Genomic DNA, 12,278 nt, shown 5'->3' with positions numbered 1-12,278 from the left:
AAGTCACTGGCCACAGTACCAGTCTTGCCCCCAATGCAACAGAGATGTCCCCCATCTTCCAGACTTTAACACATCCTGGGAGCTACTGATGTAAGCAACAAATAGGCATGGGAAAACTCACAGGAGGATCCTTGTAGAAATGGAGTAAGGGTCAAGTGCTTCCTAAGGCAATGCAGACAAGGGGGCATATTTTGCTGGTCCCAAGCACTCTGCCCTCCCCACCTGGATTTGAGCCTGAAATACAGGGGGAAAGTAAAGGTGCATGGAGGCCAAGTTGTAATCAAACAAAATTTGTTGATCACAAGGCACATCTGTTACGACATTAGCCTAAACTTCCAATTTTCCGGTTTTGTGGAGCAAAAGCCAACATGACACAGGTTAAACTGACTATATGCATTTCTGAATATGACAAAAAGCTGGAGTATCTGAATATTTACAGCACTAATATAATAAAAGTTTTATATTTATAGAAAATTCCACTTAAGCAAAACACAGAATTATCTGCATGTTATGTTTGCTTCACTGAAGGAAAAAGAGGCTTTGCGTGTAAATTTGGTTTCTCCAGATCTTTGGGGCTTTTAATGCTAATCACATTTGAAATCAGAGAAAAAATCAGCCTGGGGATAAAGGGAGAAACCCTCACTTCACACACCGCAGGACAAAGCTGTGGGGCCACAAACAAAACCCAGGGTAGTGCCCCAATTTAAATTAAGCACCAAAGCACATTTTCTCTTGCTTTATGGCAAAAGGATAATTTAATAAAGTCTTAACAGTCCAAGGAAATGTCACCATAGAAAAAAAATCTCATGAACATGGCATTCCACAATCCATTGAACTCTGACATTTTTTCACAAGCGCAGCATAAACATTTCTGTATTATAAATGGCTAATGGGACAGAGAAACTGCTTTATACCATTAAGTAATAACATCCGCTTTATAGCGGGAAGGTAAACGGCGTTTCCGTGTGCTGCTCTGGTGCCGGTTCACCGAAGCAGCTTCGTCACGCTGGCCACGTGACCCGGAAGTGTCTGCGGACAGCGCTGGCTCCCGGCCTCTAGAGTGAGATGAGCGCACAACCCTAGAGTCGGACACGACTGGCCCGTACGGGCAGGGGTACCTTACCTTTAATAACATCCGCACACATGGTATAACTAGCATGTGAAAGGTTGAGATGCAACCTCAGCATACTTGCTAGGAATTAAGCCAGGTATAGGCAAACTCGGTCCTCCAGATGTTTTGGGACTACAACTCCCATCATCCCTAGCTAACAAGACCAGTGGTCAGGGATGATGGGAGTTATAGTCCCAAAACATCTGGAGGACCAAGTTTGCCTATGCCTGCATTAAGCTGTACAGTCGTACCTTGGAAGTCAAATGGAATCCGGAATCCATTCCAGAAGACTTCCAAAACATTCGAAAACCAAATCACAGCTTCTGATTGGCTGCAGGAAGTTCCTGCAGCCAATCAGAAGCCGCAGAAGCCCCATCAGACGTTCCAGTTCCAAAAGAACGTTCGCAAACCAGAACAATCACTTCCGGGTTTGCAGTATTCGGGAGCCAAAACGACCGAGCTCCAGGGCGTTCAGAATCCAAGGTACAAGATATCCTTTATTACCCCAAGTAGAAATATCTTCAGTCCATTGTCTCACAAGGCTCAGTTCCTTCAGTGCAGCCAATAATTGTATAGAACTGTATGTATCCACTTTCATTTAAATGCAACATCCTTTTCTCAAGAAAAAAAACCAAGGTGATTATTTAGAATGATATTCTGCATGAAAAGTTTGCTTCATTTGGAGCCACCCCTGGATGTAGTCTCAAATGGAGAAATGCAGGTGCTTTTTTAAAAAATAAAATGAAAGTTTAAACACACCTCTTAATATCAATAGTTGCAGAACACAAATTAAAGGTAAAGGTACCCCTGACCATTAGGTCCAGTCGTGACAGACTCTGGGGTTGAGGCGCTCATCTCGCTTTATTGGCCAAGGGAGCTGGGTACAGCTTCTGGGTCATGTGGCCAGCATGACTAAGGCATTTCTGGCGAACCAGAGCAGCACACGGAAATGCCATTTACCTTCCCGCCGGAGCGGTACCTATTTATCTACTTGCACCTTGACGAGCTTTCGAACTGCTAGGTTGGAACACAAATTACACTGAAGTAAAATCAGTGAAAGGGGACGCGGGTGGCGCTGTGGGTTAAAGCCTCAGCGCCTAGGACTTGCCAATCGAAAGGTCGGTGGTTCGAATCCACGCGGCGGGGTGCGCTCCCTTCGCTCGGTCCCAGCGTCTGCCAACCTAGCAGTTCGAAAGCACCCTCGGGTGCAAGTAGATAAATAGGGACCGCTTACTAGCGGGAAGGTAAAACGGCGTTCCGTGTGCTGCGCTGGCTCGCCAGATGCAGCTTGTCACGCTGGCCACGTGACCCGGAAGTGTCTGCGGACAGCACTGGCTCCTATAGAGTGAGATGAGCGCACAACCCTAGAGTCTGGCAAGACTGGCCCGTACAGGCAGGGGTACCTTTACCTTTACCTTTAAAATCAGTGAAAAACTTCACAGTCATAAAATTGAAGGGGAGCTTTGTGTACACACAAACCCTGCTCGATATAGGAAATCGAGAACTACAGCATCTGCAACAGACAGCTGCCCTGACTCTACTTGTAGACCTCCAGCAGAGGAGAGTCCAACACGCCTCTAGATACATGATTGTTATTATTAAATCTGGTGGTTGCATTTTCTTGCTCAAGGCAACTCAAAGTGACTTACAATGAAAAAGAAGTGGTTCCATTGCCAAACTGCTCCTACCCTCAAGAATCTTCACCTAATGTTCAGCCAATATCTACCTCCTCTAACTTAAGCCCATGTGATGTAGTCCTGCCCTTTGGGACATCAGAAAACCAACCTTTGGCAGTGTACACATTTATTCCAAAACACTCCCATTGCTCGCGTTAGCCACAACTCCCGTCTATCCCGCAGTTTCCTGAGGAATACTGTTGCTTGGTGCTCCCCCCCCCCTTGAACCAACTTCCATCAGATTTGGAAAATGTAAGCCATGTTCACTTCGCAGTCAAGCCGAGGTGTGCACATTTGAGACAGCCATTGCACACCAGCAGATGAGAGCCTCATTAATAGGAGGCTGCAGGAGCAGGGTAACTAGACAGGTAATGTGCATCAGGTGAAGTCATCCCTGCCACCTCTCTGGTGTGTACAGCAACATGCAAATGAAACTTGAAACGCAGTGGGAGAAATGGCATCGTTGCATTTTAAGCTGCTAATGTGCACATAGCCCAAGCCCTCCGCTGTATCATGGCCTCCCTCAGTATTCATCACAGGGCTTGCTTTCCATATCTTTGGGCCATCTTTACTGCCCATTTCAATCCATTCTGATTTGTCTATATCCTTCTTCAAGTGTAACACCCTAGCAAGTGTAACACCGCTTTTTTAAAAATAAAATTAAAGTAACGTTTTAAAAGGATTCACATTTTAAATACGTGTACATCATCGTTACTACTGTGAACCTCTGCACCTACCAAGTTGCCTGCTTCCAGTTTATGCTGCAGTAGTGGAAGTGTGCTAAAGAGCAAAATTTTGTCAATATATCTACCCAAACCATATGGCCAGAACTAAGAAACCTTGCTTTCCTTTCTCTTAGGCATTGCAACATCTACCCACAGGGGTACTGCACAAGTGGAACTCTTGCATCCAGATAATGACTCACCATGGAGCAGGAGTCCTATGCATAAATCACATGTGCTTCCTTAGATTCCAGAAGCAAACCCAGAAGCACATCAATAATTTAAAGCCCCCAAATCCTATAAAGACTTCCATGCATGCTTAATTTGATGCACTGTGAGTAATCCCCCCTTGAATTCAATGCAAGATGACATTGGCTCCAATCCTGCACATTTTTGTATGCATCTAGTTGTACTAATTTGGGCCATTCCATGTTGACAAATGAATATATATAAGAAACCAGTTATATAACATCCTAAGTAAAAAAAAGGAGGCCAATGCAGTGTTGCTGATCAAACATAGGTATTGCCTTAATACTTAATAGAGCCGTGTGTGTGCTTGTGTGTGTGCTTTCCTGAAAAATAAACCCCACTAACAATTAGTGCCATTTTTTAAAAAAGAGTCTCTGTTACCTCCAGGTGATTATCATCTAGATTTTAGAACAGCTGAGCCAGTACGGTTGGGTATCTCCCACCACCTCTCCAAAGGAGACAGCCTTTTAGCTCAGAGGAGAGGAATATATAAAACCACAAAAACACTGCAGGCTATTAAGTCAATATTTCAGCACAAGAACTTTCAGAACAAAATCATCGTATTTAAATACAATGAACACCAAGTCCATTAACCAGTGCAAAATTCAACACCCCATGAAGCAATCTAGGTTCAATTAAACCTCAGTGTACATATTTAGCTGTATCATTAACAAGTGTGAACGCTTTCCAAAGAGAGAAGAATACAGAGGGATGTGCCAGATGGCACTGCACTTAATAGCTTTTCTCAAAAAACAAAACAAAAAAAACCAACCCTCAAAATTCTCTAATATTTAGAGTATACTCTAGCCAATACATCTAAGCTTCATTTGCATTTTAAGGAGTCTGATGAACGCACTTTCATTTGAGCCTAATTAAATAAAAGAAGACGAGGAGCCTCTCTCTCTACACACACACACACACACACACACGAAGTGCCTCCTCTAACTTTTCTGACCAATATTTGTTCTAGAAAGCCACGCTCTTCCCCCTCCCCCTTACTTAAATTTGCTCCAGATTTCCGATAAGTGTGGGCCAGCAAAAACTCTGTACCACGGTTTTCGGAACCTCCTCGCAACTAAGAGAGATTCCCCAGCAGGAACCGCAACGAGCTCGGTGTTCCTCCTAACGCCCACTTCTCCTAATGCTGAGAAGTTCTTTTAAATCTCCTTAACACAGTGTGTGTGTGTTCATGGTAGCATCCACACTTCCTCTGAGAGCGAGCTCTTTCTCTCTTCGGTGCCCAAACCACCCGGAATGCCACGTTTCCAATGCATCAGCCGCCGCCGCCGCCGCCAGGAAGGAAGATCCTGCGTTCTTGATGGCAAGGCGACAACCAAAACGGCGATCATCCTCTGCCTTCCTTTAAACTAACAGGGTCTCTATCGCAGCAGCAGCAACAGCAGCCAGCCAGCCAGCCAGCCAGTCTGCCTGCAACCCTCATTCACTGCAATCCCGCCTCATCTTTCCGGGCAGACGCCTCGCTTGGTACCCAGCGACAGACATCTCTCTCCTCAATAAGGGAGAGAAAAATGCACGCAGCAGAAAGACCAGGAGGACGAGAAGGGTCTCTCTTTGCGCCCCCAACCACCACCCCCATCACTGCCTTTTTAAAAATAGTTCTCCCGCCTCGCAGAGGAGGAGAAAACAACTCCAAACACGGTTCTCGCGGAAAGGGCAGGTAAGGCAACCCGTCTCGAGGGTCCCAGTCGCAACAGCAGCCGCCGCCCCGGAGCGCCTCTCCTCTCCTCGCGCGCGCCAGGCAAGGGAGCCACTGCCAGCCCCGCGACTCTCGACACCTGCTCCTCTCGCCCTCGCTCTCACCTGCCGCCCAAGCCCCCGAACCTTCCCTGCCTGCAGCGCCCGCCTCTTCGGACTTGGGTTTCCCGCCCGCCTCCCGGCGAAACTGCAACAGGAAGAAACTTGAAAGGGGCTCGAGAAGCGGGATGGGAAAACGGAGAGACTTTCGCCTCAGACTAGCCCTCCGTCGGCGGCGGCGGCGGCCACAGCAGTCGCCCACCCGCGCTTGCCCAGGGCGCTCTCTCTCCTTCAGGAAACCGCCCCGGCGAAAGAGAGGGACAGGTCCGAGTTTGTTTTTACCTGCGCTGCCTCCCTGCGAAGGCGCCGCTCGCCCGCCTGCCCGCCTGCGTCCGTCTCCAGTCTGTGGCACGCAAGGACTCCGTAGCCTCTGCTATTTATAGTCCGCAGCTCCTCGCCAACCCCTGGCCAAGCGGGAGAGAGGAGCTGCAAGGGAAAGCAGCGGGGGCGAGACTCAGCGGGCTTCCGCGCTCTCCTGCCAGCCAGCCAGCCGGGCGGCCACCGCCAGCGCGCCTCAGAGCCTCCGCGCCGAGTCGAGGGGGCTGCTTCGCTGCAGCTGCTCGCACAAGCCAGAGGCGCAAAGCGAGGCGCGCGCGTTCCTTCCCTTCGGTAGCGCCGCCTCCCGCCAGCCGAGTCTCCGCCTCCTCTCTTTTTGCCTCCTTCCTCCAATGTCACCGCAGCTCGACGGAGGCTCCCGAGCTCTGCAGGAGGCCAACCCCAGGAGCGACGGCCTGTGCCCAAGGGCGCACGCGCCGCAAGAGACGCGAGGCCGGCGCGCGATGCTCGGCTGCTTCCCCTCTCGCGCTCTCTGGCACCGCAACGCTGAGCTCAGAGGTGACCCGGGCGAGAGGCGGGCAGCAGCAGCAGCTGTGGCTTGCCGTGCGCCTCCCGGAATTTAGGGGGCGCTCGCTTCTTGCTGTGAGCTCCCTGGAGAACCAGAGGGTGAGAAAGAGAGAGTGCCCTCTACTGGGCACTCAAAAGGCTGCGTTCTCAGGCGGTTTCCCCACCACCACCTCTCAACTAGCGTCCTATCTCAGGAAGTAGGCTGGCAGCACGTTTGAAAAAAAATAATAAATGAGCTGCCAAGGTTTTTGACAATTATCTGGCACGTAGCCATGTTTGAAGATGCCTGCCAGAGAAAATGTTGGCAACTTTACTCACTGGTCTCATCTGAAGGATGAATGAGATAAAAGATTGTTAGAAACCCCCATAATTTTCAAAGTGTTGAGTAAATTGCAAACACACATTTTATTTTTCCATTATGCTTACAGTCTACTCTTATATCAGATCTCCCAAGATGTCTTCAAGAGTTTCCCTACACACAGTTAACATCACATAGAGAGAGAGAGAGCAGGGGTCCACTCCTCCCCATCTTGGCTGTTGTCCCCCCCCCATCCATGTTGGAGGATTTACCTCTGTAGCAGGGATCGTGTTCCACCCATGTAGGCTCCTGCAGGATTCTGAAGGCTGATCTTCCAGGGTTTTAAATCGTACTGTAATCCTGCACATGTCAAGCACGCTCTCCTTGGCAGAAATTTGCAAGAAGGCAAGATTTGCCCTGATTGATGAGACCAGTGGCCCATCTAGTTCAACTGTTCTCATCGTGACCAACCAGATGTCTCTGAGAAGCTTGAAATCAGGACCTGAGTGCAACAACTGACATTCAGAGGCATGCTGCCTTCTACAGCCAGCAACACATGGGGACCTGTGGGAGTGGTGACAGTGATGCCACAAGTGGGGCCAAGGAGTGCACCCCCACTCTCTTCTCTTGTGTAATTGCATAAGGGGTGATGCCTGGCTAGGAGTGCTCCCAGACTGTCTATATTTTGCAGGAAAAAAACGTTGAAAAACGTGGGGTGAATTAATGACTAACAGGGAGTATAAATACCCACAAGTAAATCAGAGTGCATGCAGAATGAATGTTCAATGTCATATTACTGCCCAGTAAACAAGTCAAAATGAATGCTCAATATAGATCAGACACAGTCAAACCACTGGGAAAACTTTGCGAAAGCAGATCAGTATAAATGCTGAGTGAACAGGTAGCCTGGAGCAGCTCTCAGTCTTCAGGAAGTTCAAGGGCTTGAACAAGTCCACACCTACAGAAACGCAACATTTTCAGCAATGCTGCAGCTGCAGATGTTCCCATATCAGTCATTGAACCCACTCTCATTCCTTCTGTTAGTGAAGTGTGTGTTGAGCACTTGAGTGGAGAATATTGGCAGGTGACATTAATGGGTAGAGAACAGAACAGGGAAATATGGGAGGTCCAAATGATTCTCTGTCTCCCCCTGGTGGTGTCTCAAAGGCTGTACCTATGCACTATCCCTCACACTGCCAAGGGATGTTGGCATGGCAGGGTAGCATGGTGGTGAGAGTACTCAATTTAGGCCTGCCATTTGCTTCATTTAAGTGTGTGGTCCAAAACATGACAGCAAATTCATCTCAGAAGACACATGGCCATTTTGAGCAGACAAACAACATGAGAGGAAAGTGCTAAAAGAAAATGGTGTGCAGATCTTTGGCTTATGTTTTGCATCTCTGCAGCTACATTTTGTAAAACAATAGGGACTGTTGGGCTCTTAATGGCCAGCTCCAATTTAGTAAGCTTTTTTAATGGACAAAAGCCTTGTGCCTTTAATAGGTTTATGACTGCAGAATTGTTAGGTTCAGTCCTGCTCTCCTGCCTTCAACAATAGCCTGAGAAATTTAGCTTATCTCAGTTCTCAATCTCTGTGCTAAGAAAAGCTTCACCTGGTAAATGTCTATATGACAAGTTGTTCTAAAGCTTCAGAAGAAGGGTCAGTAAAAGGGTGGAGAGGGGGAGCCCTAATCTATTCATTAGTAAAGGAAGATAGGCTTCTTTGGAAAGGGTATCTTTGCAATCAATCAAGTGTTCATGTCATACAATATATAGCTGAGCTTTTGACATACTCTAAGAGGGGTGTCCAATTTCAACAAGTCTCTGAACTTGCTGCTATTGCTCAGATGCTGATGGTGGCATTGTCCAAGATGGTGGCATAGCCCTTAGACCACGATCTGCCCCATCATGTAGAAAGTGAGGATTGCAGCCCAATGTTCTCTATGAGAAGAGGTTATGTGGAATATTCCAAGTCATGCAAAATCCAGCTGTTTGGGGTGCAGCAGATTCTTCTCCAATAGCTGTCGGTCTGTTTCAGGGCACAATTCAAAGTGCTGCTTCAGGTTATCACCCTTAAAGTCTTAGAACCAGGATACCTTATGGGTGCACCATCTCTCCTCGCAAACAACCCAATCCATGGAGTTCAGCAGGAGGTCCCCCTTTGTGTGTCCTGTCACTGTCTAAAGTGTGAGAAGTTGGGAACAATGAAGCTGGGAAATACTGGTGTTAATTTGCAGGGTATGGGGGGCAGCTGGCTTCTTTTGCTGCTGTGATTTTATTTTGTCTTGGTTTGAGTTTGTATAATAATAACAACAATGCAGAAGAAGAAAAGATCCTTCGTTACAGTGTCCAGGATGTTAGGCTTCTTGTCCTTTGAGTTTCATTTACCTTCCTCTTTATTTCTGTTTCAGCAAGCTTTCAAACATTTTTGTTTCCCTCCCTCTGGACTATGGCTTTTTTTTTTTTTTTTAAATGCTCCTTTTCCTTGTTGTGCTACTTAAAAGGGCTTTATTGGGTGAATTATTTTTTGACTCATTGTATTAGCTGCATTGAGAGCTTTGCTAGGGAGTTGAAACAACTCATGATAAACAAATATTTAGGGACAGCCACTTAACTTGCCTTTATTCTCTCCCATCACTTTTCTCCCAGGCAGCTGGATTTGTTTCCCTAAGTTGACATGAAGCATTATAGTCAATTAGCACTGATAGATACACACAGAGAGATGCATGGTGCTTCCAGAGAGAAGTTTATTGTGGAATCGGTGCCACTCATATGTGCAAACTTCCTACAGGCTCCAGACAATACTGTCATCATCAAAACACCAGTCCATACTTAAACATTTAATCTGGATTTCCAAAAGGGAAAAATAATTCATTATGCATCTCCATTCACTTCTGATGTGGAAGGTCATTAGCACATTTGTGTGTGTGCATGTGGTTTGTCATGAGTGAGAGAGATTTTGATGGGTGGCTTCCATTGCCACACACCACACTTCCATTTGCCCATCACTCAAGCCCAACCTAGCTGCCTTGTTTCCAATGCCAAATGAAACATACCTATTTCCATTCATTGTCACATACCGAAAGCACACCCAGTTTGGAAGTTACATGCTCACAATATCTCCACACAGTAAATGTGGGGGGGTTACCTGGGAGACTAATCACATTGCATATGTTGATCTTGTGCAATATCTTTTTATCACTCTTGAATTCTCATGTAAGACCTCAGTTATGAAAAACAATTAAAAAATAGATGGAAATGGGTATTGGCATTTCCCAAAGTACACAAATCTCCATTTTGCCTGTTGTAAATCATTATAACTGGCTTGTAAGGCTGGTAATGATAATCCTTGTGCATGTCCTTGAAAAAAATTTAAAGGCATGTATGTGCAGGTTCAAAAATGCATAGACACATACTCAGGGCAAAACAAAAAAAGTTAATGGAGGATGGAGTGATTGAGGGGAGGGCAAAAAAAACAAAAAAAAAAAACCCCACACACACCACAACTCAGATACATTCCATCAAGTTCTGTCCTCTGGTGTGGCAAGCAGTGGAATAGTAACAAATACTCATGGATAATTTGTGGAAGCTAATTTAGCAAATGCACACACAGAAAAATCAGATCTAAACAACCTGTTTGGGTACAGAGAAAAAATGAGGTAGAATTCATAAAATACAATCTGATAGCAAAGCTGGAATTGTTCTGTTGTGCTAATTAATGTATCCTTGAAATATGAAACAATAATTTCAATTCAACCTTAAACAGCAAGAATCAAATTTTCCCATAAGTTCTAATTAAACAGTTTCCCACTGGAGATACCATCTTAAATTCCTGTGTGGCTGAATGACAACTTTCAGATCAACAATAGAATGTTTTTGGGGGGGATAGAAAAATTGTCAAACTGGTTTCTGAACGTTGCCATTTCTTATGTCAGATTTGGGTCCGTTTATTATTTTGTGTAAAAACTGAACTATTGGATCTTTAGAAATAAGATACTGTTGCTTATTCTATGGAATACACATTCTTTATTATGGTCCAAAGACCCAGAATCCCAGGGCTCAGCAAACTTTTTCAGCAGGGGGCCAGTCCACTGTCCCTCAGACCTTGTGGGGGGCTAGACTATATTTTTTTGGGGGGGAGGAATGAAGGAATTCCTGTGTCCCACAAATAACCCAGAGATGCATTTTAAATAAAAGCACACATTCTATTCATGTAAAAACACCAGGCAGGCTCCACAAATAACCCAGAGATGCATTTTAAATAAAAGGACACACGCTGATTCCCGGACCATCTGCGGGCCGGATTTAGAAGGCGATTGGTCCGGATCTGGCCCCCTGGGCCTTAGTTTGCCTACCCATAGAATAAGCTTTACAGCCTTTACACAATGTGCTCCAATGGTCCTTAGTGACAACTTTGCCTAGAGAAACACAATGTCTAAAACAGGATTCTGCAATGGCTTTCTTAGTTGCAATTCTCCCACTTGCTGAAGCATTTTTGAGATGCCATAATCAAGGGGATACTTGCTTCAAAGCTTCAGCTTTCCATTTGGGGGGGGACAGTTTACAGCATCTGACAGTGTGTTACGGGAATGTACCTGTAGAGACAGTCAGGGCACATTGCATGGAGGTTCTGTGAACCAATCCTTAAGTAACACAGAATGCCAAGGGCGGGGAATGCATTTGCCACACGTTGCTGGAAATTATCACTTTTGGAAATTCCAATCTGGCAACATCTCCTACAAAAACCACAAAATGCTGGAAACATGAGTCAGTTCCTGGGTGGGGATTCATATGCAGAGAGCATGTGTTTAAGGGTTTTAGTTTTCAAGGCATCAGCTTATAATGCATCAAACTCAGGATCCAGGCATCACACCTCAAGGAAGCTTTTCTACTTATGAGAGCATTTCATGAGAGCTTATGTTCTCATGCAAAGAGAAGATTCATGAAGAGAGCAGAAACCTGACTAGTGTCAAATACAGTACAAAAGAGCATCACCATGAATGAGACTTCAGAGCAATGCTGCTGAGGTGACACTGACACAGATCATCTTCAAACTGTCTTCAAATTCATCAGTTTCTGTTCCCTTGTCCCCAATCCCTCTTAGTAGGCTGAGCACTTGCATTCTTGGGTGCTGGACTGCACCTCATCTAGCCTTTGAATGAGAACAAATCACACCAAAGCCATCACTCCCCAAGGCAAGACTAACCTCTGACATGTGGAATAGACAGAGCTTTTGAACTGGGGTTTTCAGGACTATACCATAAAAGCTAAAGTGTGTTGGGAGCACACTTTGAAGAGATCCTCTGAATGCATGGTTCCAGGGCAGGTAAAGTGTGGCTTCTGAACTGGAATATTATTTCAGGTCTCCTTCATGCCCTCCAGTTTCTCCAAAGTTTTCTCCCTTGACAAAAGATGTTTCGATTTTTTTTGCTTCATTCTCAAGGCACTTCAGGATTTCAGACTGTGAGATTTTGAGCTAGCCTTATCGTTTTATTCTGTCCTCTCTCGGCCACAAAGAGGAACAGAAGCAGTGGTAAGGCCTGCAGCTAGTATACCTAGCCCCA

General features: G+C 45.9%; 1 protein-coding gene across 3 annotated transcripts in view; it reads right to left on the bottom strand.

Annotated features, from left to right (window-relative positions):
- INPP4B (inositol polyphosphate-4-phosphatase type II B) overlaps positions 1–6,385 on the bottom strand; it is a 270,717-nt gene extending 264,332 nt beyond the window's left edge. Inside the window, exon 1 of one of the 3 annotated variants that reach the window (XM_053403297.1) lies at positions 5,856–6,385. The gene's annotated coding sequence lies outside the window, so the exon portion shown is untranslated. Of the gene's footprint in view, positions 1–4,757; positions 4,821–5,855 lie in introns of those variants that run through there. The other 2 variants (XM_053403299.1, XM_053403298.1) reach the window with 2 other exon arrangements.
- Between the last annotated feature and the right edge of the window lie 5,893 nt (positions 6,386–12,278).

The sequence above is a fragment of the Podarcis raffonei genome, chromosome 9, assembly GCF_027172205.1.
Source record: "Podarcis raffonei isolate rPodRaf1 chromosome 9, rPodRaf1.pri, whole genome shotgun sequence".
In the NCBI taxonomy this organism is placed as follows: domain Eukaryota; kingdom Metazoa; phylum Chordata; class Lepidosauria; order Squamata; family Lacertidae; genus Podarcis; species Podarcis raffonei.
The sequence above is the reverse complement of the archived record's forward strand: the minus strand, read 5'-3'. Positions and strand labels throughout refer to the sequence as shown.